The sequence below is a fragment of the Thermobia domestica genome, chromosome 4, assembly GCF_964235325.1.
Source record: "Thermobia domestica chromosome 4, izTheDome1.hap1.1, whole genome shotgun sequence".
Lineage (NCBI taxonomy): Eukaryota > Metazoa > Arthropoda > Insecta > Zygentoma > Lepismatidae > Thermobia > Thermobia domestica.
Genome location: NC_137457.1, coordinates 275,758,492 through 275,784,799, shown reverse-complemented (window position 1 = coordinate 275,784,799; position 26,308 = coordinate 275,758,492). Strand labels below are relative to the sequence as shown.

The 26,308-nt window shown below is 34.3% G+C and overlaps 1 long non-coding RNA gene across 4 annotated transcripts in view; it reads left to right on the top strand.

Annotated features, from left to right (window-relative positions):
• The window catches only part of LOC145683521 (uncharacterized), a 115,568-nt gene that overhangs the window by 8,511 nt on the left and 80,749 nt on the right, over nucleotides 1–26,308 (top strand). For 3 of the 4 annotated variants that reach the window (XR_014131132.1, XR_014131134.1, XR_014131131.1), the window contains exons 3-7: nucleotides 8,448–8,682; nucleotides 10,325–10,559; nucleotides 13,090–13,223; nucleotides 15,113–15,224; nucleotides 17,293–17,393. This is a non-coding gene — a long non-coding RNA (uncharacterized LOC145683521). The remainder of the gene's footprint in view (nucleotides 1–8,447; nucleotides 8,683–10,324; nucleotides 10,560–13,089; nucleotides 13,224–15,112; nucleotides 15,225–17,292; nucleotides 17,394–26,308) is intronic. The other variant, XR_014131133.1, reaches the window with a different exon arrangement.

The following is a 26,308-nucleotide window of genomic DNA, read 5'->3' as shown; positions in this document are numbered from 1 at the left end:
TTATGCAAGCAATACAGTGCCAAAATGCTTTATTCCTCTAAATCTAATTGTTTTGTAACCACATATAGTAATAAGAATTGTTTGTCAGTATATTTGCAACGCAGTTTGAAAGCAAGTAACATTTCACTTTATACATAGACTTTTCTGTGCAACTTTTCTTTTATTTAAGTTTGTAAGACCGAATGCAGAAAATGTGTACAAAATACATTTTAATGAATTAGCAAAGCTACTGTTACATCGCATGTTAACTTTTAATTTAATATGTACTTTCTTTTTGTCTTTTATTACCTGTGAGGGACTTGCAGATTGTAGTATAATACCTAGTTTAATATGGTTAATTTTGTTATCATGTTACTGTGTTCTGTGAATGATTTTCTGAATAACATTAGATTATCCAACTGTAATTTAGAGCAATTAGAGAACGCTAGTTCCATTGATTTTCGTCAAAGCCCACATATTTCAAACACGATAAACCGTTCAACTTGCGATCGCTATCACTTCCGATTACTTCATGCCGAGGCCTTCTATATTCAATGCCACACAGTCTTACATTTTGTCAACGTTCGATCAACATCTAAGTTAGAGCATTTTGTTGCGATAATATCTATGTATTCAGCCCTATAGGGAATCACTTGGGAACACATTGAACAAACAGAAAAATATTATGCATGGCGAATGTGTCACTTCCTTTAAATTGATAAGGAACGGCATTCAACGATTTCTCGTGTTCGAAGTAACGGGTTGTATGCCGTTTATTCATGCATTTGGACAGCACTAGCTTTGACACTATGCACCTTTCTCCGCAGACCATTATGAACACTTTTCTTACTTTGATTTGCTAATTCAGATTTAATAGTTCGTCGGTATAGTTCACCAACATCCTTTATAGTAGTACAAATAAATTAACTTATTGTGTTAAAAATTTTTAAAGTGAATGTCTTGTTACATACGACCGGTTGCACAATGTTCACTTAAGAGCTTAAGTTCAGCTTACGGTAAATTTTACGTTGCACAATGTCGGCTTTAAGCAAAGCAGAGCTAAAAAGCTGCTTAAATCTAGGCGGCAGATGAACAACCGCTCAACTTCTTAAGTGGGGTTTTCTTGCGCATTCGATGCTTCGTTGTTTAGAAAATTCTGCTTGAATGCTGGGTAGGATTAGAGATGCCGCTTTACTTATACTGTTGATGGTTTTATAAGAAAGAAAGATACGATTAGACAACAGGAGTTAAGCGAACATTGTGCAACCGGCCGATAGCAGTTCTACTTCAGACGGCGAAAAGTTTGCAGTTCTTTTCGTACTTTCAGTATCCATACTCATCCAAGATCTCTTGCTAACAGTTCATTTCTACTGCATACGAACACCAATCAGAGACCATTCCCTGAACCAATCATAGGACACAAACGATGAAAAAAAGACATCGAAATGTCAAAAGTTTCGTTGAAATATTGCGAGATCAATAGAAACTCCTGCTAAACGAAGGCAGACTTGAAAACTGATTGTGCAACAGACTACGGCTTCATTCTGCCGCTCCGAATAAGTTAAGCCTCCCTCAACCAGGAGTTAAGCGAACATTGTGCAACTGGCCGAAATACTTTTACGTTTCTGTTTTGTCTCAATGACTACGGAATATACGAGTGTGCTCACTAATTATATTCTTTGTAGTCTGGCTATTTGTTCCCATTTAGAACACAAGAACTGAAAAAAAAATGAGGTGAGCGAGTCCAGATTTATACAGTAGAGTGCTACAAGTTATTAACTTGGCCCTTATAGTGCAGCTTGGAAACTTTTCGCCTAAGCTTAGCTTTACCAAGGGGTAGAGTGTACTACTATCTACGAAGGTTGATAATGTGCTTATCACTCCTATTTTTGAAAGAAACATAGAGGACGCTCTGTGCACAAGTCGAGACAAGGTGGTCCAGTGGTAAAGTGCTTTCCTCTGATGCATAGGGACCCTGTTTTGACTCCCGGCCAACTAAGTTTCTGGTAGAGAACATCGTGTCCGCGAATGCATCATAGGTTTCCGATTTCTTCCCACGCTATTCCACCAATTCTTCCTTCATCATTCCCTTGCCTAAATTATGTCTTCTTTACCCTAAAGGTAGGACGCAAAATTTCCGGTCACTAGGTCGCCATTGGCGACTAGAAATTTAGAGCTGGCGACAAGTGTTCAGTACGTGTATGAATTATGCAATTCAAAATTGATAATCCTGAATCTAATTGTCCGGTTTTGAAATTTTGTGACCTGATGTAATTTCTTTCTTTGTCAAGCTAGAGACCGTGAGGAAGGGGGGCTCTCATAATTTGTACACGAGATATACTGGCAACCATCATTTTTGGATTGGCGAGTGCGTCTGACTTTGAAATTTTGCGCCCGGCTAAAGGGCATAATCATGGAACGTTAAACTGAAAGGATCGCAAAAATGGCCCGGAGTTAGTTTTTATAAACGTACACCTGATTTCCTTTTTGTGCATATTCACTCGTTCGAGCTCAAACACTTTCCTTGTGAGATACTGTTACAATGATTTTCCACAACTGCGGATTTCGGAGATAGGCGAACAGCCACGTTTCGAAGCACGAGGTCTTTTGTTTTGAATAATGATTTTCTTAATGTTTAGTTTGTTATTTTTATTTTGAAATTCAAACAAAATTTTAAATCAAATACAACAAACAAAGAATAAAATTCTTAAATATACTCGAAGTTGCAAACACAATTATATAATATTGCATTGCAAAATTTGTTTTTGGACCGCACAATACAAATATTCATGAAATTGGATCATTTTTCATTACGTAACATAATATTAGTATACAAACACAATGCTTTTGTTTATATAGTTCATATATTATTCACTTATTCGTTCACTTAGTGTCGTCCTACATACTAGTACACAATATTACTACTAAATTACACAACTTCAAAGTAATATATAGGTACGTAAAGCAAACAGATTTTACCGAAACAAAAATAGCAAATTTCTAGGAGTTTTATTAACTTGCTTCAATATCATTAGAATATTCATAAACACAAAATATTCCAAAAATAATGAAATATAGACAAACAACATTCCAATACGAAGTATTCAAAATATAATGACAATTTCAATTTCAACGTATCTACGAAGTTTTGTGCAACTTCAAAATGTTAGTGGCCTATTTAGCATAATACAATATTGATATAGGAGTATTGCGGAACAATAGTGTTTGTAAGCGTCGGACAATGTTTTTATAAACCAACATTTTCTTTTATACGCGATATAACGAAAAGGAAGGGGTTTGCCGGATGTTACTTATGTTCCCCTGTTCCTTAAGTTTGAAATCAATCTAACCACGTAAAATACCCTTTTAAAATAAGTCTCTACCTTTCATTAGATGACAAGCAAGCCTAAGCGAATCATGTAAATTTAACAAGACATACCTATTTACGTTAGAAAAGTATTGAGTTGAGTTAACTTCCCGCTCAGCAGCGAGACTATATGAGACGTGGACCTATTGATAACATGGAATCCGAAACACATGAGCTCCCGCCGGGAATCGAATGCGGGTATCACAAGCCAAGGCACTTACGCTAACCGCTTATCCGCGAAAGAGCTTCCGTTAAAAAAAAAGTAAAAAGAGGGATGTTGACATCGGAAAAGTCAACAGCTATACTGATATTTCCCCGCGTAGCGTAGTCGCTAACACTCTCGCCTTCGCTGCGAGCGATCCCGGGTTCGATTTCCGTCGTGGGCACTCGATTAAAAAAGTGTCAAACGCTTTTTCAGGCCAGCCACCCTGAACGAGGTTTTCCTGAGTTTTCCTCACTCACACCAGGCAAATGCCGGGGTAGTACTTAACTTATAGGACCCAGGCCGCTTCCTTCCTTCCTAAGCCCTTCTCCGCTCCCTTTCCCCGGATTGTGTGCTCACCATGGACTTCATCCCTCAAATCCTAAGGGCTAAATGGCCTTAGATGACGAACACCCAAAAATCTAAAACCTAAATCTTAAAAGTATTAAGTCAGCCATAGATACTACTATATATATATACTATATATACTATATATATATATATATATATATATATATATATATATATATATATATATATATTGGAGATTCAAAAATACTTTGAATGACCTTTTTTTCTTATATATCTGCATCATTATATCCCCAATTGCCTTCTGTATAAGAGTGTCTAGTTGTAAAGATAAACTGCAATAGTCCACCACATATGTATCAGAGAGAATTCGTTACTGGGTACTTTAATCCAGTAAGAACATTATTTTAGTAGCATGTGCGTGTTGACTACATTAAAGAGTAGTGTAGAATGTCATTCGTATGCAAATCACTTTCCTATAGATATCTAACATATGGATTAAATTCCATTAAATCATCAATTATTCTATCGACGTGCTTACTGTTGATGTAGCAGTTACAAGTATTTGATTCCACATAATCATAAACATCCAAATTATTTATATAATTTCTTGCTAGAAATTCCACAAAAACCCTGAACAAGGATCAATCTTCCCTTTTCGACAATTTATCTTAATCCAATGATATGTTAAAATAATATTGAGATCCGTGTTAGAGCAACATGTTATCCTCCTCACTTCTATGATTAACTTAAGATGCATCCGTATTCACAGATTAATCCACATTGGTGGATCTGAGTATGAACAGATAAAAAAAAAAAGCTTGTCGGTATCTGTTACCGTTCTTGATCTCATATTGTTGACAGACAGACTTGGATGGTGCAGATAATATTGGAAGTTAGTTAGGAAGTCATTACTTAATAATTTTATGATTCTAGTGCTTTTTTTTGTCTCATACCGTATATATATGAATGACAGAACAAAGATATTTTTAGTTTTAGTTTGCAAAAAATTTCTGGCCATCAACATATATTTGAACAAGGAAAATGTATCGTATAGATTTTGTTGTGTAGACGTACTCAAATGTCCACGCCAAATATGTGGAAAGTTAGGATATACTTATTCAAGTGAATGCCATCGAACTATTTCAGCATAACTTGCATTTGTCTTGAAAATTATTAAATATGTTGATTGCTACGGCTGAAATTCAAGCCCTGAAGACATAATACTTTTTTTCATTTAAATGTTAGGATATTGCATCATTAAAGCTTATCTTACATTTCTCTTGAGTCAGAAATGTGCAGATTTCTCGGACGAGGGGCGAGTACCACAAAAGGACTTCATGGTCGCTCAGTAAACATTTTCACCAGAGAAAGTGTAGCCCATATGTGAGATTCACACGAAATTTACACAATTGGCTATTAGACAACAGCACACTACCTCGATTTATTGCCAAATGCCTGCGAAGGAATACTATCTGTTCTTAGAACGTGTTTCCATAACGTCATGTGCATTGTGTTACGTAAAGCAGGTAGAATCACATGATAGAAAATACTCAATTACACTGCAACAAAGTATGTACAAAATACTGTGTTCGCACAAAGTGCTATTGGTGCCCTGCTTCAATGAAAGCCATACGAACTAGATATTCTCAGTTTGATTTATACCGTTATAATTCTATTTTTATATTTTCTATTTTAAAAAATGTATCTTAATGTGAATTTAAATTAACTTACATGTGCTTAAATTGTGTGTGTGTGAGAGAGAGAGAAAAGGAAAAGTAGAAAATTGTAATCGAATCCGTTTAAAATGTATGTAACGTAAACTGTTTGATTATAATAACCGTTTTTCTACAACCTAGCAAGCAAGTATAGACATGTTTCACTCTGAGTTTAAGAACGAATCACATAACATAGGACCATAAGGATATATGCCTCACATAGAATATAAAAAAGTTACTTAAATATCTATTTTTACTGGAAAAAGCATAATCTTAATACGCGCCACATAAACTTATTCAAAGTTGGCAAAACTGAAGCCCATGTGTGGAGTTTATGGCTTGAAATAGGAGAAACATCTAAGTGAGGGTGTCATATGGATTTGAGAGCTTCGGTTAAAAGCCACGAGGAACTCACATGTAGGATTCTTGTAAGTCAATGGCTTATTATTTCCTTATTTATTCATTCTTAAGCTTTAATTCGGCCCCAAGAGGAACGGGAATGGGGAATGGCGGAAACTTCATAACGAGGAACTACATAACTTATATGGTTTACCCAACATTGTTAGGGTCGTCAAGTCTAGGAGGCTTAGGTGGGCGGGTCATGTAGCTAGAATGGAAGAAAGTAGAAACGCTTTCAAAGTCTTGACTGGAAGACCAATCGGAAAACGACCATTAGGAAGACCTAGGCGCAGATGGGAGGACAATATTAAGATGGATCTCGCAGAGATCGGAATACAAAGTAGAAACTGGATGCAGTTAGCTAAGGATAGAAATCAGTGGAGAGCTTTTGTGAACGCGTCATTGAACCTCCTGGTTCCATAGGCCATAGAGTTAGTTAGTTAAGCTTTAATATCTCATGATCATTTATCGAGGATAAGGAAAGCTAAGAGAGACTGAGAACGAGAGATGGATTATAATGGTAGAATGAAGAAAAATTTTGAAGAAAACGGGACAACCACGAGAAAATTTTATGAATAGAATAAAGCTAATACTTCGTAACCACAAGTTCTTTTTATTGAAGTGGAAAAGGAAATATAGTGCTCGTATATTATTCAGAACTGATTTGAACAAAGATATAAGGAACTAACGGCATGCCAGAGAGTTGCAAGTCAAAGCTACTCGAAAAATGTACTGTGAAATTTGCAAGATATTTATTAAGAAACTGGTATAGTGGAACTTTTATTATTATTATTATTATTATTATTATTATTATTATTATTATTATTATTATTATTATTATTATTATTATTATTATTGCAACAACGGTATGAATAAACTTTATAGTTTGATTGGTGGTGGTAAGCCTAGGATGATTTTGTTCCAATGTTCTTCTTTAATCAACACATATTCAGGTATGATAGGCATTTAAAAAGAAATTCAATTTCCTTACTAGTTTAAGACAAGTACTGGAATACAACTCAATATTTTATCGTGACTATTGTATTCATTTTGGTTTTGGTGTACTAATAAATTTTAACCAGTTCAGGTTTCACAGGGTTCTAATAACACGTCCTCTGAGATTATGAATCAAGTTCAGTAAACTATATATCTTTATTTTTCACCGTCTTTGTTGTACGTTGATCAATTTAGAAACTTAAAATAATTAATTACTTTCACTTTCGGTGTGGATGGAGGTTTAAGCAAGAAGAAGGAACCCATTCGTAGAACGCTGAATCAGTTGCTGAAAATCTCTTCTTGATTTATCTTAGCATTTGGTTCATTGTAAGCCTGTACTGAAACCGGAAGTACTAGTAAATGTCAACTATTTCCGTTTTTGGTATTGTTACAAGACGAAATTACACGCTTCCTTCTTAGGATACTGAATCTGTTACAGAGAGCTACTTATTGCTATCTTTTAACGTTTTGATTCTATGACTATCAACTGACCTGGGTAAATTTTATCGCTTCTTACTTGAATAGAAAATTAACGGAGTTACTTTTGTACATTTTTTGAAGATGAAAGAACAAAACAACGAAACGATTAAACAACAGAATTATATTAATATAAGTGTTTTTCAAAACAACACGGAAAACGTTTGGGAGGTGATTCCTGACACCAAGATAAGACAAAAAGTATACACCAACCTGGATGAACAAATGCTTCCTTTTGGAGTTACAGGCTACCGAAAACATGAAAAAAAATGAGCTTTAAAGTTCCATAGCTCCAAAACTATGAAGCGTACCGTAGTCGGGTGAAGACTGCATTTAGGAACTAACATGTGCGTTATCCAAAAATATGTGTTTGAAAATCCTAAGGTACTCACAAAGCATTTTTCCGTATAGGGAGTTTGACTACGGACATATAATTTGAAGCACTCTCCAATTACCTCTATAAAAATTGTTGTGTAAGTACCACAGGATTCTGAAACTTGGATATTTGGATAGGGCACATACAAGTTCCTAAGTGAAGTCTTGACCCGACTACGGTAGGTCGCATAGTTTTGGATCTATAGATCCTTTACAATTAATTTTTTCATGTTTTCGGCAGCCTATAACTCCGAAAGAAAGCATTTGTGCATCCAGGTTGATCTATACTTTCTGCCTTATCTTAGTGTCAGGAATCACCTCCCAAACGCTGTGGGTGTTGCTTTGAAACACCTTTTGTATGGCGATGTTTTTCTCTGATATTGTCAATATACAGATGGACGGAAGAATATAGCCGTTGAATGAGGCTCCGACGCTAACGGATAGCATAGGTTTTAATCGAAAACGGAAGAGACATAAGTATAATCACCAAATATGAGTATAAGTTCAAAACATATTGTTGAAATCTGGTGATAAAAATTAAGTAAATGTACTAAAGAAGCCTTGTCTTTAACACTTTGTCATAAATTATTCTAAAATTTTGATTAGATATTTTAATTTTTTTCAGGGCTAATTTTGTCATGAAAATAGAAAGTGATCATGATTTGTACATGTAATTCTCCGACATCAATAGCCTATGGTGAAAGTTGTATGTTAACATCGTTGATTGACATCTTTGAAAGCTTACACACTAAGGCAAATCCTGATCTACTAATGATTCAAAGGAATTCTCATTTAGTTAACTAAAACCTATAAAAAGAATGTACACAAGGATCGTTTGTGGTATCATGGAGAGTGTATTTGTAAGTAAATTTAATGAGATGTTTGCTTTAAATATATAACTGAATCTGTGTTATACTATGTTCCTACAGAGCAAATTTTATTTATATACTTTTAGTCGAAAAATTTAGTGTTAAATTTGAAAAAAAGTTCCTTAAGAGACTTCTATCTTGGTAGTTGTCGTTTTATTATTATTGTAAACATTAGTATGAACATCCTTTAAGGTGTGACTGACGTCCTCATTTTTGAGAATTGTGTTTGTCTTTCATTTTTTATTATTAACTTATGATATGTTCTCCTACGTCAAAAATTATAAAAGAATTCGATTTTCATATTAATTTAACGAATATGCCAAAATACAGCTCAATATTTTAGCACAAGCGTCGTATTCATTTGTGTTTAAAAGTACTATAGTATTCGCGCGGAGTCGTGAAGCTTGACCTAGATCTACCAATTTCATCACCCAATAGAACGCGAGGGTGTGTTCCGGCCGTCAACCCCTTCCCATCAAATGTTGTCAGTGTCTTCTCTCGCGCTACAGGGAAGACATCTCTCTTGAGTACAGTGTTGTCGTATTGGTACCAAGTTCCGTTTTGTTAATTGTTTTTGTTTTGCGTTATATTTTCGTTGTTACTATTCGTGTTATTGTTACCATTTTAGAATAATTGTTACACTAGTTAGTGTTGTGGGGTGTTATTAATTGTAATATTTAAATGGTTTTTTAAATATTCATTTACTATGTCTTCAAAGTTTGGCAACATTGTTGATGAATTTCAGCTGTTTGACGTTTCCCCAAGTATGCGCTCGGGAAGCGGCTCCACGAATTATACCGAAGTTTTCCGATGCATCGGAGCGCAAGCAAAATATTTCTATGATTGGTTTAGAGCACAAGCTTCATGACTCAGCGCGAGTACTATAATATATCAAAACCACTTTTGTTTTCGGTAGATTACTAGAATATGAATAATATGTTCCTTTGAGACACTAAATCGATGTGGGAAAACTGCGTTCGATACATTTTAAATTTATTGTGCTCAATGTTGAAACTGAAAATTGTTCGTTTTACCACTTCTGGTTTTTGGTGGTACTGGTGATTTTGAGTTTAACGTCTCTTTCAGCAGCGAGGCTATATAAGACGTCGACCTACTGATTAACGTGGAATCCGAACTACGTGAGCTTCCACTGGGAATCGATCCCGCACTTTTGGTTTGGACCTAGCTTTAATGAAGTTGATAGAACCTACGCCTAACATGCTGAATCGGTTGTAAGAAACCTCTTTACGATGTATATTACCAATTTGGTCTACATAAACCCGTATTGACACGGGAAGTAGTAAGAAATTTTAACCACTTCTGTTTTTGTAAAGCGTTACGAAACGAATTTGTAAGCTTTCTTGGGGTTCAGAATCTATTGCAAAACGCTGCTGGTTGCCCTCGTTTACCGCATTTGTTGTATGACCACCAACTTAAAACGATTAATTCTTATCACTTCTGATTTAAATAGTGTGTTAATGGAGAAAATATAATATATTCTTTAAAAGATGAATTGATTGACAAAAAAAAAGTAAGTGATAAAAATTAAGTAAATGTACTAAAGAAGCCTTGTCTTTAACACTTTGTCATAAATTATTCTAAAATTTTGATTAGATATTTTAATTTTTTTCAGGGCTAATTTTGTCATGAAAATAGAAAGTGATCATGATTTGTACATGTAATTCTCCGACATCAATAGCCTATGGTGAAAGTTGTATGTTAACATCGTTGATTGACATCTTTGAAAGCTTACACACTAAGGCAAATCCTGATCTACTAATGATTCAAAGGAATTCTCATTTAGTTAACTAAAACCTATAAAAAGAATGTACACAAGGATCGTTTGTGGTATCATGGAGAGTGTATTTGTAAGTAAATTTAATGAGATGTTTGCTTTAAATATATAACTGAATCTGTGTTATACTATGTTCCTACAGAGCAAATTTTATTTATATACTTTTAGTCGAAAAATTTAGTGTTAAATTTGAAAAAAAGTTCCTTAAGAGACTTCTATCTTGGTAGTTGTCGTTTTATTATTATTGTAAACATTAGTATGAACATCCTTTAAGGTGTGACTGACGTCCTCATTTTTGAGAATTGTGTTTGTCTTTCATTTTTTATTATTAACTTATGATATGTTCTCCTACGTCAAAAATTATAAAAGAATTCGATTTTCATATTAATTTAACGAATATGCCAAAATACAGCTCAATATTTTAGCACAAGCGTCGTATTCATTTGTGTTTAAAAGTACTATAGTATTCGCGCGGAGTCGTGAAGCTTGACCTAGATCTACCAATTTCATCACCCAATAGAACGCGAGGGTGTGTTCCGGCCGTCAACCCCTTCCCATCAAATGTTGTCAGTGTCCTCTCTCGCGCTACAGGGAAGACATCTCTTTTGAGTACAGTGTTGTCGTATTGGTACCAAGTTCCGTTTTGTTAATTGTTTTTGTTTTGCGTTATATTTTCGTTGTAACTATTCGTGTTATTGTTACCATTTTAGAATAATTGTTACACTAGTTAGTGTTGTGGGGTGTTATTAATTGTAATATTTAAATGGTTTTTTAAATATTCATTTACTATGTCTTCAAAGTTTGGCAACATTGTTGATGAATTTCAGCTGTTTGACGTTTCCCCAAGTATGCGCTCGGGAAGCGGCTCCACGAATTATACCGAAGTTTTCCGATGCATCGGAGCGCAAGCAAAATATTTCTATGATTGGTTTAGAGCACAAGCTTCATGACTCAGCGCGAGTACTATAATATATCAAAACCACTTTTGTTTTCGGTAGATTACTAGAATATGAATAGTATATTCCCTTACGACACTAAATCGATGTGGGAAAACTGCGTTCGATACATTTTAAATTTATTGTGCTCAATGTTGAAACTGAAAATTGTTCGTTTTCCCTCTTCTGGTTTTTGGTGGTACTGGTGATTTTGAGTTTAACGTCTCTTTCAGCAGCGAGGCTATATGAGACGTCGACCTACTGATTAACGTGAAATCCGAACTACGTGAGCTTCCACCGGGAATCGATCCCGCACTTTTGGTTTGTACTTAGCTTTAATGAAGTTGATGGAACCTACGCCTAACATGCTGAATCGGTTGTAAGAAACCTCTTTACGATATATCTTACCAATTTGGTCTACATAAACCCGTATTGACACGGGAAGTAGTAAGAAATTTTAACCACTTCTGTTTTTGTAAAGCGTTACGAAGCGAATTTGTAAGCTTTCTTGGGGTTCAGAATCTATTGCAAAACGCTGCTGGTTGCCCTCATTTACCGCATTTGTTGTATGACCACCAACTTAAAACGATTAATTCTTATCACTTCTGATTTAAATAGTGTGTTAATGGAGAAAATATAATATATTATTTAAAAGATGAATTGATTGAGAGAAAAACTTGTTAATATCTCTGACAGTTTTTACCCCGATAATGTAAGGGGACAGACTACTAAATATTTTTCAAAAGCTAACAGTTTTTCTTTTGCCTGTTTTTTGTAAGTGAAAGGAGATAATGAATGGTAACTTACCACAATAATAGATAATGTTATTCTACACCCGAATATGCAAATGGAAGAATAATCAGTGTTGCCATCCGTAGAAATTACAGTGTGACCAAAATTTGAATTACCCAAAAATCTAGGTTAAGGCAGCGACTAGAAAAATGAATTCAACAGTAATTCATGACTTATCATGTTATCTGTGTTTCTTGTTAACTGCTTTGTAAATAATATTTGCATTTATTGTCTAATAACTTATTTATTTTTAAAAGCTTATGTAAGTTCTTAGAAAATAAATACAAATATTATTTAAAAAGTAGTTAACAAGGAACACAGATAACATGATAAGTCATGAATTACCGTTGAATTCATTTTTCTAGTCACTGCCTTAACCTGGATTTTTGGGTAATTCAAATTTTGGTCACACTGTAATTTCTATGGATGGCAACACTAATTATTCTTTCCATTTGTATTTTCGGGTGTAGAATAACATTATCTATTATTGTGGTAAGTTACCATTCATTATCTCCTTTCACTTCCTAAAAACAGGCAAAAGAAAAATTGCTAGCTTTTGAAAAATATTTAGTAGTCTGCCCCATTAACATAGAAACGAATGAACGGCTATAGCATTGTATGAGATTTCCATCCCTTTTGCATAGCATAGTTTCGTAGTGTAAAGCGGAAGAAAAACTAATATTTTTATACTTATATATTTCTTAACTCTTCAACCACCAAAAAGAGATATAAATTATGAACATACTGTTCAGACGTAATTAACTCTTTCATTGCACGTGTATGCAAAATTCAACAAAGTTTTTAACAAACCTTATGTAAAACATTTTCTTACAATTGATTGTAAAATCTTGATTAGATATCTTGAATTTTTTTCAGGGCTAATTATAAAAATGATAATAATGTATTGTGAGTTTTGCACTTAGTTATTTGCTAGCAAGTCCTGCGTCATGGAATGCAAAGTGAAGCCATTGAATAAATGTTGCCATCTACTTTATTGAAGAATAAATGAGGTAATGGTTATTTTTAATTCAGTACAGAAGACCTATTTTTGAAGGTAAATTTGACGAAATATTCGCTTTAACTATCTAATAGAATCAGTATTAAAGTTTCGATGGAGTAAATTTAACTTCTTGTACTTTCTGTAAAAGTCTCGGGTTATCTCTGGAGAAGGGTTTCTTCATCACTAGAAAGTTGAGTACAAAATTATCCAGATAAAGCTTACAAGTTAAATGTATAATCTTGTTGTAGAAACAATGTAATTACTGTTTTACTTTCTTGCAATGGTGTATAGGCAGTTTTCATATTTTGGCTTAAAATAAATTTGCAATCACCTAAGGGTTAACAGTTGCAAACAAGAATCTTACGAGACACGATGCCGAGTTTCTGGAATAACATTGTATACTAGTTACAGAAGATATATACCATATGAAACAACAAGTTTGTAAACCTTTACATTAAGAGCTAGGAATTTTGTCATTTCCATACGTACTCATACGCTTGAATTTTGTAAGTGCTTTAAAACTATTTCTTGGTAAGGGTGCGGACGGAATTGGAATGCAGTTAGAAAAATCAGTATGTTAACGTTTTGAGTTTCTACTGTTTTTTTCTACATTGTATTATCATAAAAATTAGTAGAATCAATATGATTAGAGGTTTTAGCTTGAAGAAAAAATCTACTGAACAACAAAAATATATGTGAATAAGCAATATGGATTGTGTAAATTTCGTTTACTGACACACATACAACAATTGACAGCTCTCCAAATGTGATGTGAAAGTGTGAGATGCAAGTGAGTACGGTTGTGCCAATTGAACACAGCTTACCGTGTCTCCTGAGATTTTACTTATGACGCTTATGACTTATGAGATTTTACTTTTTACTTATGACGCTTAACGTCAATTGATTATGAACTGGGGCTAAGGAAGACAGAGAATACAAGATGGATTGTAATGGTGAAATAAAGTAAGGTAGAGAAAAGGAAAGAAACACAATATAACCGATAAAGAGAATAAAGCTATTGCTTTACGATCATAAGTTCTTTTAATTGCGTGCCAAAGGGAAATCTAGTGCTAGTAGCAAATTGAGTTCTACAGTCATTGACATCATATTTTCTTCATTGAGTTCCCGTCATCACTTTGGATTCTGTTACTCTCAATATATCTCACACATAACATACGTGACAATCATTGACACATGTGTTACAGCTGGCCGCACACCATCATTTGCTTCGTTGAAAAATAAATATAACGTCATTATTTTAAACCATCAGCATATAGACTACTGGACATGAATCCATACTAAAGGTCTGTAGCTCCTCACTGCTTACTGCTATCCAACATAGTACTGACACAACATAGACGTATTACATGAATGTCCGGTGGTACTAATTTAAAATATAATAGCTTGTAGTGTATACTTGCTTTTATTCTTTTCATAATTATCAGTAACATTGCTTTAATCCTAAACTGGAAGAATGTTTCCAACGGCACCAAATATTATGGCTCGATATTGGCAAGGTGTCCTTTCTAAAATCTATAATTAAAAAAAAAAATCACATCTTCCTAGTCAAAGAGGCTGTTTTAAAAGGCTTACACTAGCTGGCTTCGCATTCGGGAGGTCGTGGGTTCGATTCCCACTGCCAACCATCCTGACTGGGGTTTCCTAGGGTTTTTGTCAGTTCTACCAGGCAAATGCGAGATTGGTATCTACTAATCAGGCCCTGGCAGATACCTTCCAAAATCCTTTCCATTATTACTGTTGTTAGATATCCAGAATAAAATGGCCTGAGCTGTATCTGGTGATTGTTGTTGAAATAAATATGCCAATAGTACAGTAATGTTGGGTAACGAATTAGAGTTATTCAAAATTACTTCTCATTACATTATTTTCATGTTTCAGCTGTCAGTTTTTTGCCTGCCTTACGTTCCGTTCAAACAGCATGCGAAACTAAAACCATTGCCTTTGCATATTACATTCGGCGCATTTCCAGAGTGGAGCTTGAAGAAAAAACGTGAGTTCTAGATTGAAAACAATATAATTTCAACAGTTTTACTCTCTTTCCTTATTTTCAAACCATCAATCATAACAGTGCTGGTCTGTTTTTATACTTCCCTATATCTATTATACCAAAGTGAAAAGTATCTTACTTGTGGTGACATGGCATGAAAACTGTTCTACGTTTTGAAATTAATTTCTGGATATAGTTATAACCTACTTCGAGATGAAGTTTCATCAGGTTTCTATGGTTAAATTTCATATCCTAAGAGGGGTTCCAAAATGAACGTACGTAAAAAAAAAAGTATCATATAAGACTATCAATTTAAGAAGATAAAACTCGATATATTAACTGCTCATAAAATAAGGGGATTTGTGTCCCAGTGTTTTTTCATTTCATGTAATTGATTTCCACACGTTGTTGAAAGCGATATTCGCTTTATATGTGAACTCATCACGGGGAAACAATTTCAAACGAATTTCGCGACAGAGTTAGTATTGATCATGAGCTAAATATTTATCATAGTATTTTGGTTATAAAGTGAGTCTTGAAGGGGTAACAGGGTTTGACAAATGGTGTATAAAATGCACTATCTCAAGTTCGGAAGATGAAATTTGTGTATAATCTCGTCATTAAAAGTAAGTGGACGCGTACCAAACCTGTTAAAAATTTTCGTCTTAAGAGAGGAACAGCAATCTTTTTAATTGCTTTCTTCACCTTAAAAGCAATATTGCCTCTTACTTGTGATCACATCAGGGTGAAACGGTGATCACATCAGTTTGAATCTAAATTTTTAAACATGTTTAATCCTATCTCAACCTGGGCTTTTACCATGTAGCTCCGAATAGAATGTCTGACCTAAGTGAGCAGGGGCTCAAAATTTATGCCAAATATAAAATGAGTGTTGAGCCAAAAGTGTCAATTATTTTCCATAACCGTGTTATTCCCGTGCGGGGAACGATCGCTTCAGCTACTGTTGTATGCATTTGATTGTTCCCCTAGGTTTAGAAGTAATTATCGCTGCACTTTGTTTTTGTTACTTTTGATGGAAAGTGATGTAGAATATTAACATATTCCACCAAGCGTGTCTGTAGAGAGCAGTTGCGAAGATAGCCACTCTCTGAATAACTACAATAAGAAAAATCCGTTCTCCGAACAGCGGCATATTGTACAAATATACAGAATCCTCTTGCTTACTACAGAAATCAGTACGGGAATGCTACATAGGCACTGCCCTTAGGTGTTACATCATATCATGCTCTTGCAGGATGTCTGACATCTAATGGTCTTCCGTATATTGCATACATATATATTCGTCAGTTACATGTTATATACGTCCATTCGTATGTGAAATCCTGACCGCCTATATTGTTTTATACGGAAAGTATGTACAGATGGAACACTTATACAGAAAGTATTATAAAACATGCGTTTTCAGTTATACGTTTGCTCTACGTTAAGTCCAGAAACTACAGGATTTACAAATGTAACATACGATTTTACGTACGCCACATACAATCTTTTTCTCAGTGCACCAGTTCTATCCCAAAACACCAGCAAATTGTTATAAGGGCAATGTCTATACCTGCAGGACTCTTTTCTTTTAAATATACAAAAAAGATTCTTTGCAGAAAACTAAAGGAAACACAATGGAAAATAAAATTATTTCTTAATAGCTACTTTATACACTTTCCGTGCATCTAATTTTTTTCTTACTTTGCATTTATTACAAGTTTTATTAGTAAAAGATTTAACAATTATCAAATTATTATTAAGGGAAATAACTCAACAAATTACTAAAATCAAGAGGTAAACAAGTCAATAATTATTAATATAGGAGGAAGTAACTTTATTTTAAATATGTCATAGTGGAATATTTTTAGACTAGAATAACATTAACACGTAAAATTCTATATTTAAACCTACTTATTAAAATTTAAGTTCTTAAGAAAATTGGTTTACCAGAAAGAAAACATTCTTTCACGTTCTTAAATTCACTGCTATTTGTTTATTATGTGTAGATACCATTATATTTGATTACGATATGTACTGTAGAGGTAAATAAAAAGTCTCTTAATTGCAGGCCAAATATAAATTATTCTCCTTTGCCTGTTGAAATGGATTTAATAGAAGCTCCGGCAGTGATAGAAATCAAGAGATTTTAATTGATTTATATAGAAAAAGGTAAGTTTATTTGTATTTGGCAGGTTGGTGCTTGACAGAAACATGTGGAAATCAATGTATTTCATATATGCGGTCTATTTTTGAATGTAATTTCCAACTGCCTATATGAAAACTGTTACCAAATTAATTCTGAATATGTCTAAATTTTAGGGATGCGCACGAGACGAGTCGAGACAGGATTTTCCTGGCAAAATTCGAGTCGAGACACGGCTCCTCCAATAAAGAAATATAAATTTTTCGAGTCGAGATATCACTTTTACAGCTCATTTTCGAAACGAGACAGCCACAAATCTTGTCTCGTGCGCATCCCTACTAAATTTATACCTCGATAAAAACATTAAACCGGTAATGGCATATATTTGGACATTATCTCATATTTAACGATTGCTTTGATAGTATTGAAATAGCGAACGCCTTTATTACGATCACACAAGTTGAATTTACAATAGTGTACGATTTATATGCCCGTACGTACTTATGTCAATTATCTATGTACTTACGTTACTCGTCATGGATGGAAGCAGATTTTTGTATCGTTTTATGCCCATAGATAGCTAGAGTGAGTAAGACATTGGAGTTATTCCGTTAATATATAAGTCGGTAACGTTGACTTAAGTTTATCCATTATTGTACACACTGACTCTCAAATAAAAGCGAATTTTTCAAATTTGTTTTGCAGTAGATAGCTAGAGCAGTTAACTCCTCGGCCGAGTTCGTTAACAATAATAATAATAATAATAATAATAATAATAATAATAATAATAATAATAATAATAATAATAATAATAATAATAATAAATAAATAAAATAAAATAAAATAAAATAAAAATAAAAAATAAATAAATAAATAAAAAAAATCCTTTGATATCTTAACAAATAACAATAACTTACGTTTGTCCATTAGAGCGTAGCGTAATTTTCAACAAAGTGCGTTCTAAAATTCGTTTGAAGCAATACATATTTAAACTAATTATACAAGCCATGTGCATTAACATAGTCATTTGTTAGAATCTTAACTGGTAACGGTATCTTTCGAGTGTACGTTGGTTTGGAAGACATCAGTTAAACGAAAGGGAATTTTAGAATTCTGTTTTTTGCAAAGGTGGTATAAGTTACACATTTCGCCGTTAGATCGAAGTAAGCGTTCTTCAGCTGTTGACATCTACCGGACAAAACTCAAACTTCTAGTATTTGACTAGACCAGTTGTTTGACAATCAATGCAGTGTATATAATATAAGGATGGTATCAAACTGGTTACTTTACACTTAAATATTGTATTACTTCTCCCGTAAGTTACGTGGAGATTTCATATAAATGCCCGTGACATACACTGAGAAAAAAAAATGTAGGTGGCATACTTAAAAACGTAGGTTACATTCGTAATTCCTGTAGTTTCTGGACTTAACGTACAACCGTATATAACATCCTGCAGCAAACGTATAGCTGAAAAAGTATGTATTATACGTACTGTCTGCACAAGTGCAATGACGTCATTCGTGTGACGTTATCTGCAGTAACAAGTATATACGGAGGTAATATCTAGCTTTGTGACGTCAGGGTCGTATGTAGCATGTGGGTTAATAATGACGACATACACTGACTATCAGGACGGAGCATGATTTCAAGAAGTATGCAATATACGTTCTGTACGTATGTTTCTTGCGTTCAACCCCGAGACAGCATCTATATTGTACTTGTGCCCCATACGTACGACTAGATACAGTATACGTATTGTACGTATGTATTATACAGATTTTCCTTATGTCGCACACAGCTTGTCCAGATACAGCATACAGAATATCCGTATGCACCATACAGAGTGCATATATGTAGCTTACAGACTGTCTGCATGCAGCATATAGATTATACGTATGTCGCGTACAGGTTGGCCATATGTAATGTGTAGATTGGATGTATATAGCTAATAGGTTGTCCATATGAAATATACAGATTTTACCTGTATCGAATACGTATTGCCTTCTTGTAATGTATGAATCGGACATATGCAGGATCTAGAGTGTACGTATAGTGCACCATTATTAAAGTGCTGCAACATACTGCAAAGTGCATGATACATTCTTACTGTAATGTTGTCAAATATTGTTTTACTCTGTATGAAAACAAAAATAGCTTAAAATATGGTTGATCTCCTTTGTGCCAATAATAATAAAATTAACAATACTACACTTTTCAAATCTTAGTTTGGAGCAGTGAAACTGTCCAAAGAAATGTATTTACCTGCAGGGTGTCCTATAAGTTTGGGCTTCCTGCTAATTCGTTGGAAAGCTACTGCAAAGTCAAGTGTTGAAAAGTGACACAAGCGTTAATTTTAAAATTATGGGCACAAAGCAGGGGCGGATCCAGGACGGACTTCTGGGGGGGGGCGGTCGGCGGTAATACTGCTACTTTTAAGAGCTCCAAACTTGTTATGGATGGGTTTATTTATATATAAAATAAGAAAGTTTCCTCTTGTGGGGGGGGGGGCGATCGCCCCGATCGCCCCCCTCTGGATCCGCCCCTGGCACAAAGGAGGTTAACCATATATTAAACTATTTTCGTTTCCATACAGAGTAAATCAATATGTGATATATTACTGTAAGAATTTATCATATGGTTTGCAGTTAGTTAGTTGCAGCACCTCAATAATAATGCAAAATGCACAGCCTTATACAATCCTATATTCAAACTCAAACAAGATTTACGTACAATCATTTATTAAGCTGTTATCATCCATTGCTTGTGCGATATAAAGATTATTTTACCTCATTCTTTTCCTTAAGAGTATCTTCTACTAAAGTGCAGTTGTTACCACAAGAGGCCTGAATAGAATTTTCCAGAAATAACTTCTCTGTATATTTTAATTAACAGTTTTTTTTTTTTTTTTTAAATGTCGCAATAATTAAAAGTGTGGTGTCAGCCGGAAACGCATTCGCTTACAATATTATTCCTACTCAGTACTCGCCATTAAAAATGAAACACCAAGAAGGAGACTGGGTAGATGCGCCAAAGTTCCCAGGCCGATACCTAATAGTAAGTGCAGAATACTCTTAAACGTTCGCTGTATTCGCTGTGTGACAACGTGGTGACAGCGGAGGCGTTGTGCAGCCATCGACTAAACATATTTATTCTTCCCTGCTATAGACATTCTGCAAATTTGGACTTTCCTGGATGCATCCTTCTTAGTGCAACATTTTAAGGAAAGAGCAATTTAACAGTCTCATACATTGCTTAAAGAAAGAGCAATGATTCTCAGAATTACTCGGAAGATATATATACACAATAATTTAAAACGGTTATTTCAAACTTTGCAATTCAAAGCACGAAAAGAACTATAGATAAAGGAACACTGATTTTAGCCAAATAGTAATTACTAAACTCAATCACACTCAGTACCATTAGTTGCTTGGTGTTATCCGTAAGTCAGAGATCACGGTATCTCATTTCGTGTAGATTTTTGCATTTGTTTAACGCTAAAAATGTATTTTATCGCTAATTGAACCCAGTACCATATATATACCGACAGGACGTACCTTAGTTACAAGGTGACATGAGTGAAACACTAAACTATTCGATTGACACCTGCGGCCTTGTCAACACTAGAGAAAGTTACAAAGTGATTAAGTAAATACGGAACATAGTTCATACAAAGTATAGCGATGTATGAAGTCTCCGTTTCATACGACTTGGATAAAGGATACATCTGAAATAGCAACAAAGAAATATATAATGATTTCTCTGGATAATTTGGATTGGTCCAGAATTCGAACACACACACGCTGGTAAGTCCAACATTTTTTTTTAACTTCTTTCTTCGGATTCCCAATAAAGTTGACTACTGAAAAGCTGAGTTATAGATTCTGTATTAAAACAACACCTTCGCTAGACATGTTCAGTATACACATTGTCTTACATACAGAACAATACATTAGTTATTAATGCATGTCTGAAATAATAGTGCTTCGTATAGAATTTTACTTCATCCAATCGCAATAGCACAAAGATAAAAAATATTGCTAGGGATAATGTTCTTATTACAGAAAAAAAGAATTAAAATGACTTAACATTAACAATCATTTTCTTTAAACAGAGATAATATTTTATTATAATTTATGGAAGAAAGAAATAATTTGTAGTACAGTATCTTTATTAGGGTTATATATTCGTACAAAATAATGTAAGTACAACTGAGTCTGTCTTCAGAAAGGGCGTACTTTTAGCCACAACCTACACTGCTTCTTTTGACTGTCTTTCAAGCAGAATCCTGGTTTGATGCACGAAATACCTGCAACAAAAATCAGAAAATATTTAAAATGTTATATTCAGTGTGCTTAATTTGGTTGTACTTAACAATACAAAGTATCTTAACATTTTTGAGATTAAATGGACAAAATCTGTTCGGTCAGGTATGGACTTTTGGGTTGCACGTAGAAAAACTATGAAGTGTTTATTGATGCTGAACAACAACTCAAAATGTATTACCATTCAAAAGTAAGTGGGTACCTTAATGGTGTTCGGGCTACCATGGGGTACCTAATGTCTGTATTTTTTAGATATATGAAAATATATGTCTCTAAAATGTAAGGAACTGACATCTGTTTACCGAAAACCTCAACTCGGTAAGCCTTATGGATATCGAGATATGGGAAAATAAAGAGCGACACTACAGAACTGTGGAGTTTGCGTACTAGATGGTGCAGTTTCGGAAACGTAATTACGAGGGCTTACAACAACCTCAAAAGTAGTTTCAATTAAATACACTACACACACGCCCTGATGGGGGTTTTCGGGTACCATGATATTCCCAGAACTCTCATTTCTAAATATTCTAAAATATGTCTTAATAACGTTTTAAAGAACGTTAGAGGTGTGTGTTTACCGAAACCGCAAGTCGGTACGCCTAACAGTTACCGAAATATGGTGAAATAAAAAGCGACACCATAGGTACGTGGAGCTTGCATATTAGACAGTACAATTTAGAAAATTAATTAAAATATGACTATCAAGATATTGTCAAATAAAGGGAGGATCCATATAGTTATGGGGTTTTCGTGTTAGGTGGTAAAATTTCCGAAACCGGTCATGTAAAGTTAATAAGCATCAGTAGCAATTTCATCTTAAAATAATTAGGTATTTCCATGGAGTTTAAGAACATCATGGGGTCTACCAAAGATAAATTTTAAAAGTTTTGTAAAATATATTTTGACATTTGTAAAGAGTATTAGAAATATGTATTTACCTAAAAGTTCCAGCTAGTACATCTAGCAGCTAGAGAGACACCATACAATAAAAGCGTATTAGATCTTGAAATTTCAGAAAACAATTATTGATCCTAACAAAAGTTAAATAAGATGGTACTTATATGGGTTAAGTGAGAACCTCAGACTCGTCAGTACAATTTCGATCGAAAGATTAATTCAGCTCTAAATTTTCTTTGGACAATTCCAAGCGTTCATCGGGCTCTGAAATAAAGTGAACATTTTTTGTCAATATCTAATATAGCAAGCGAGATATAAGGAATTATGTATTTTATGACGTCGTAAAAATAGAGACCCACATGGATTTGTACTTTTGAGTATTTGCTGTAAGAAGAAGAAATTTCAGAAAACAACCGTATATACCTTAATAGACAATTAAATGGGCGGGGGCACAGTGGCTTAGTGGTAGAGTGCTTACCTCTGGTGTATTGGGTTCTTGGTTCGATCCACGGCCAAGTCAGTTTGTAGTGGACATCGTATTCGTGGGTTTTCTCGGGGTACTCTCCTCCCACCTTTGCATTCCATCAATTCTGTCAACAACATTCACTTGCTTTAATCATAATCTCCCTGAGACTAAAATGCATAATCGTGGGTCGCTACACTGAAATATTTCCTTTTATTTAATTTTAAAATTAAATAGGGAGTTAAGTATGATCGTATTTCTATGGGTTAAGTGAATACTCCAATAGTTTCTGCAAAAAAAAAAGATTAGTTAAATACCCTACCACTAAGCTACTGTGTCCCCGCCCACTGAATTGTCTATTAAGGTATATACAGTAGTTTTCTGAATTTTTTTCTTTTAGGAAAGACCCAAAAGTACAAATCCATAAAGATCTCTATTTTCACGTCATAAAATATATAATTCCTTATATCTTATTTACTATCTTAGATATTGACAGCGAATTTTCATTCTTTTGCACAGCTCGATGAACCCTTGGAATTGCCTGAAGAAAACCTAGGACTGAACTAATCTTTCGATCGAAATTGTACTGAGGTACTGATTTAACCCATAGAAGTACCATCTTATTTAATTTTGTTGCGACCAATAATTGTTTCCGAAATTTCAAGCTTTTATTTCACAGTGTTTCTCCAGATGTTAGATGTACTAGCTGGAAGTTTTGGGTAAATACATATTTCAAATACTGTTTACAAATGTCAGATTATATTTTCAAAAGCTTTTAAAATTTAATTTTGGTAGACTCCATGATGTTCTAACACCCCATGAAGATATCTAATTACTTTAAGATGAAATTGCTACTGGTGTTTATTAACTTTCCATGACCGATTTCGGAAATTTTAGCATCTAACACGAAAACCCCTTAACTGTGTTGGTCCTCCCTTTATTTGACAACATCTTGATAGCCGTTAGTCATATTTTAATTCAATTTCCGAATTGTAGCGTCAAGTATGCAAGCCCCACATACCTATAGTTTATTCCCCCCCCCCTAAAAAAATCAGTTCTTTACATTTTAGGGACATGTATTTCCATATATCTAAAATGCAGAAATTAGGTACCGCATTGGAACCCCATTGGAGTACTCACTTACTTTTGCATAGCAAGGTAAAAACGCCAGTGGTTCTCACTTTAAGTTTGAAAACATACTATTTTGTCTCTTCTCTGAGCATCGTGAATCTGTCGGAGCTGTACCATAGTTGGAAAGACTCACTGATCCTTCCTATAGTGACCATGTAGTCAGAATTCAAAAAGGAGTAGCCCTTGAAGGAAAAACAATATTTTAAAATCCTTGCACCAGTAGTCGTCACCTTAAAATCAAAATGTTCCAGTAGTAGTCAGGATTTTCTACCAGTGTTCATCACTCAAATAACTTGACAATTTATTCAAAAACGCACTGTGTATCAGTTTAGGGTTGAGAATACAATATAAAGTAGTAAGCTTAATAACTTTGCATCACTTTTAGCACTCAAGAAAGAAAATAAAAACGTTTTTACATACTTTTTAAAGCAATTTCAGAAAGAAAAATGTTAACTGAATACAAAAGTTAACTGTATATCACTTCCACGTTAAGAGTACAATATTAAATACTATGTTTAATAACTATACGTCACTTTAAACTCTCGAGAATGAACATAAACAATTGTACATACATTTTAAAAACAATCTGAGAAACAAAATAAGTTAACTGAATTCAAAATTTAATTATACATCACCTTAAGCTTAAGAATACACTATAAAATGCTGAGATTAATAAAAAATGAAATCTTTAAGTTTAACGTCCCACGGTTATGCCGGTTAGGATAAGGAGACGGTGATAATGAGAAATGAGTGAAATGGTGGAATGAAGAAAGTGGGAGGAAACGGGAGAACCCCGAGAAAACCCACGAGCAAGGTGTTTGTCCACCACAAAGTCCACACGGCGCGAGTTGGGATCGAACCAGGGACCCCAAGCACCGGAGGTGAACGCTCTACCACTGAGCCACCGCCCCCCCTGAGATTAATAACAATGCATTACTGAAGAATGAAAACAAAAATGTTTTAGCTACCTATATTGTATTTACATGTTATTTCTCATTAACATTTTTTTTTTGATAACTCATGATCAAGTCTAGGGATGCGCAAGAGAAAAGATTTGAGGTTGTCTCCTCTCGAAAAGGTGCCGCGAAAGTTGTCTCGTCTCGAAAACTGGATCCGTTTCTATTGGAAAAGCTCTATCTTGTCTCGAATTTCGTAACAAAAATTGTCTCGTCTTGTCTCGTGCGCATCCCTAATCAGGTCCATAGCCAAAAACTTCATTTCGGAGGGTGCTCGATAGGGCTTTGGGATATCCGAATTTAGATATAGATAATCGATGTCGACAAACTATCGAAACTTGTTCGAAATATCGAAAAATACAGCAATATCGAAATATAAACAATATCAAAAATCGAAAATATAGAAATATGAAAGAGATCAAAAATATGGATATATCGAACAAAAATGGATATATGATCTTGGAATACGATTTGGTGGAATAATGAGGGAGAAAAATAATCATTGATTAAATATTAAATTGAAAAGAAATAAGAGCCTGACGCTCAAATACTTATCTATCCGGCACCCATCTTGATCCCCATAAAATATCATGAAGTGCTTCATTGATTCTAAACCCAATAATAGTAATTTAACAATAAACACAATATATAATTTACTACGCACCTTGAAATGTAGAAATTAATGATTGTAATCCCCAGCTTTCCAATAGACCTTTGATTTCTCCAAATGAAGATTCGGATATCTTGTTTCTTCTCAAGCAATAATGGTTTACAATAATCAGTTGCAGTCCAAAGCCAAGTCACTAAGTTAAGCATAAAAATAAAAGAATTCCTTAGTTAGATGCATACAAAATCCTACGCATGAAAATCCGAATCTACTTGTATTAAATTGTAAATTTAAACAAACTAAATTATACTACAGTTATAGTGACATCAAACATACATTAAATAAGGTATACAGGGTGTCTCAAAAGTCCCCTGACATAGGGTAACTCTGTTATTATCAGAGTTACAACAGAATGTAGGAGGGAAAAGCATATCCAATTATGATGTTTTCAATCTAAAGTGAAGGAATTTTTAAAATCGGATGACCCGTTTGCGCTGTACACTCTCTATGCGCCCAATGTGAAATGAAAATGCAACGTTGCCATTTACCTGGACCCACAACA